This window comes from Ailuropoda melanoleuca, chromosome 10 (assembly GCF_002007445.2).
Source record: "Ailuropoda melanoleuca isolate Jingjing chromosome 10, ASM200744v2, whole genome shotgun sequence".
NCBI classification, from domain to species: domain Eukaryota; kingdom Metazoa; phylum Chordata; class Mammalia; order Carnivora; family Ursidae; genus Ailuropoda; species Ailuropoda melanoleuca.
Window position 1 is genome coordinate 90,410,992 of NC_048227.1, and position 4,307 is coordinate 90,415,298.

A 4,307-nucleotide genomic window follows, 5' to 3' on the forward strand; every position below is an offset into this window, starting at 1 on the left:
CCCGCCCAGCTCGGGCCCCGCCCCGCCCCGCCCACCGGGCCCGGCCGGGCCCGGCCCAGGCGGCCACCGCAAGCCCAGCGGAGACGCGCACGCTGAGCCCGGCGGGGACGCGCACGCTGAGTCCGGCGGGGACGCGCACACCGCCCACTGATGCTGGAAGCGAAGAAGGAGGGTGGGGTGTCGGGAGTTCTGGGCTTCGCGCGTCCAGCGAGGGGATTTCCACTGGGCCCCACGTGCCCTCCCCGACAGTGCTACCAAATCTTGTTGGACTTTGGCATCTTGTGTTCCTGGAAGGAATCCTAGACCCGTAGTTTTGGAAATGAGGAAACAGGCTCATGCAGATTGGCGTGTTTATCTCCCTAAATTGTAGGACATGCAGCCAGATCCCTTAATTCTTGCTGCCGTGCTCTTCGCATTAGGTCATATTTAGGAGGAAGCGGGGCAGCTCTCTTTGAGGATCGCTGCCACAGGCCTTTCCGCCTACTAACTCAATGCACCCGAGTCCTGTAGCTTAGTGTCCTTTGTAGGGTTCTGTCTACCCCGGAACTGAGCTCAGACCAGAACTCAGGCGTCACGAAGCTTTGCTGGAGCCCAGGCGGGATACCCCACCAAGGAGTGTTTCTGGACGGGACTGAGGTACACAGACCACACAGCAAGGTAGTCTGCATAGAAAGGTGCTTTGACCCCACTTTCAAGAAGACTTTACAAATGATTGAGAATTAAAAAAAAATCACATGGCCATATCAAGGAATTGGGGTCCGTTGTCCCGATACTATCACCACGTCTTCGTCTAGGGCCAAGAAACGGATTCAGAATCTTGGGTGGGGGGTCTCTCTCATCCCCTCACCCATATACCAGTGTCCATCGCATGGGCTCCTGCCCAATACCAGCGCAAGAGAACTACGACAAGGAAAATGGCTCTAATCCTGGCCTTGTGGGTGGGGGCAGAGACGGGAAAACACTGTTTTGTAATCTTTTCCGTGGCTACTATTTATCCCCAGCTGGTATGGCTTGGAAAAGATCACGGGTAATTTTACATACTGCAGAGAAGTGACTCTCACACCTTTAGATTTTAAAGACCGGTATATATAAAACAAAACAAAACAAAAACTGAAGAGAGAACTTAGATTACTAACTAGCTTTTTATTGTGCTAAGAAAGAAGTAAAAATTGCATGGCTTGTATTAATGCTTCATTTCATAAAGATTTTAATACCATTAGCCAGGACATAATCACAGAATAAAGGTCAGTTCTTTAAATGACTACATTTAGCTTTTTGAAAAAGTCAGTCTATTTTTCTTATTTTGTCAAATTTGGCTGCAGATGGACTCCGGTCCTCAGTCCAGAGTTTGAGAGACAGAACTAGGCAGGAAGCCTAGCGAAGCAGGTGGGATGACCAGGTGAGAGAAGACAGGGGCGCTGCTACAGTCTTGCCCTCCCCTGCTCGCCATGGTGGATTGAGTCACACATGTGCCCTTTGCTTCAGTTGTCCTCCTACAAAATGAAGTGGCTAGATGATCCCTAGAGCCCTTTCTAGCTTTAAAACCTCATGATTCCATGATTGTACTTATTGAAACCTGGGGCTTTCCCCTTTACTAAATCACCTGGCTGATACTAGGTCAGCCCCTCAGGCTGAGTCATTCAGGCTGTAAACTTTAGTCTTCTTTGCCCCTTCCATCTCAGTAATTTTCCATGTCCAGGCAATCCAAAAAACAAAAAATCCTTTCTTGTTGTCTTTCACCTTCATTCCTAGTTACCATCCTAGACACATTTCGATTTCTGCTGTTACCTAACCAGTCTTTTCCTCCTCCAGTGTTTCCCACCTCAAACCTGCCACTGACATAGTTCTTCCTAAGACATCCTTTTCATAATGTTATGTCTCTATTCAGATATTCATAATGACCAGGGCCCATGCGTAAAGTCTCAAGTCCTACCTTCAGTTGCTCAAAGGACATCTTTTCATTCTAGCGTGATTAGTTTCCTTTTGTTCTCCACCAGACACCACACAGAGTCCAATTCCAAGTCACCTGTGCCCATGTAAGAATAGTGCCTGAACTTCACCCTTTAAGCTCTAACCCTATGTCCTATGTGAAAGGCACATACTATTTATTTTCAGCACTTTGACCTGTGCCTCAGGCCTCTGTTACCTGTTTTTCAAATATATGTCAGCTTACAGATTATCTCAACCCCCCAGAAGCGTGTTTTTAGTTTTTGTATCTCTAGTCTCTAGTATCCTACCATGCATTCTGTAGATACTTAATGAATACTTGCTACTTCATAAACAAAATATGCACCCCTCTCATTTTATCCTTTCCTCATTTTCATTTTCTGTCCTGTGTTCTAACTCCTCGGATAGACTTCTCTTAGTGTCCTATCAAGGAAATTTATCTAAAACTTCAATGGCAAGCAAAAAGAACGCCAGGAATCACAGGTTTCCTCAAATATGTTCTCTTCTCTAGTATACATATAGTCAGCATAGACTTCTAGAGCAAAGCTATCATCTGTGCTGCTTAATCACACAGAGGAGTGAGAGGGACCCTGGAAATTTAAAGTAAAAAAAGAGGTCTTGCTATAGGACATTGTTGAAATTGTCGGTCATGTGCATTTTAATGTTTCACGATTGAGTTTCACAATAAGGAGTAGGTAAGTTTGACCTACCTATTGCCTTAAAAAAGGGGGGGGGGAAGGACCTTAAAGTTCCTCAGAACACACTCTGCAGTTTGTCTCACACTGGTTTAGATGAGGCATAGCTCCTAGTGGTTTTTTTCTAGAGGCCATTCTCAAGATGGGGAAGGTATAAGAACCATAAGAATATAATAACACCACAAAGAGAAGTACAAAGCCTAAACACCAGACTAGACTGTAAGAGAGAGAAGTTGCCAAAGAATGCAAATTCAGTTGATAAAACAAATTTAACAACCAGACGAATTGTTCTTCCCTTTGTTCAATGTCAGGCAAATAATATCCACGTACAAGATTTTCTTTCCTAAGTAGAGCAACCAACACTCAGGTAGCCCAGGGACCAAGGCAACAGATAAGTCTGGACTGAAGTTTAAGTCATGTACTAATTAAGGAAAGCATCATTGGCCAGAGACAAGTGTGAGAGGGTGGGGGCTGATTTGCAGCTGTGAAATCATGGGACAATCGGAATTCCCAGCTGGGACTGCGGTGGGAAATACCATTCCACTTTTGTGATCTGCTCATAAGGAATTACAAGAAAGGAAGAGCCACTTTGAATCACCTAATTGCCAGAGTTTAGAATCTAATAGCTATAATTATATTTTCTATATAAGTTTCTTTGAAGTATGTAGAATATGACAATTAACATAAAATTATATGGTAACTTAGAAAGAGCCTGCCAAGATCATATTCATAACCCCAAGTCAACCTTGCAGTTTTATATAAATAATCAGGGGAATTTGAGCCAAGGAAGCATGGAATGTTGGAAAAAGTAGAAAACCCAGGTATTATTCTTGCATACCACGGCCTCACTCTAGGACATTGTTGAAATTATTGATCACGTGCATTTCATTCATAATTTCAGTTACTATAATTATATTTATTAATATAATTCCTAGCATACAGAATATATGCCCATCAACTAAATAAAGGAATACATGAATAATTTTATCCCCAGAAACGCTGCTGAGTGCCTCCGTGTTGCTGTATTTACATTTCAAGTAGCCACCACTAGGTGGAACTAGATTGCGCACGAGCAGGTGAGCAGGTAGCCTCCTGTCAAGCGGGGTTAATAAAGAAGCAGTCTGAATCAACTGTCTACAAATATAAATGTAACTTTGTTAAGTTAGCAGCATATCTGGGGGGTTATATTTAATTTCTATGTATAAATTTCACATCATTCAAAGAAATTTGATGTAGGTTAGATATCTGGGATAAACCACTTTTACCCCATAAATGAGCTCACTATTCAGTGTCTATACTGTCTTTTCTGTTCAAGGTAGCAAAGTTGCATGCCTGCAGCTCAATGGCATACTAGGAAGAGGAAGTGGGCTGGAAGGGAGTTGTTGGAATCAGGGAAGCACATTGTTAAAAATTGTTACTTAGTTCTAGCCCAGAGCTGCTGCGGCCTGAAAATGGAGGAGGAATGTTACCATACCTTCTGATGATTTTTGTAAAAGCTCCTGGAAATTTAGATAATTTTGTCAAAGCCACTTCACGCTGTTTTTAAATTTTTTTAAAAACCTGTACGGGGGGGAAAAGATCAACCGCAAAAAAGCCTGCATCATCAGTATTGTTTTCGTTACTCACGCAAAAAATGACACAAGAGTAGTTACAGACTTACTTCTG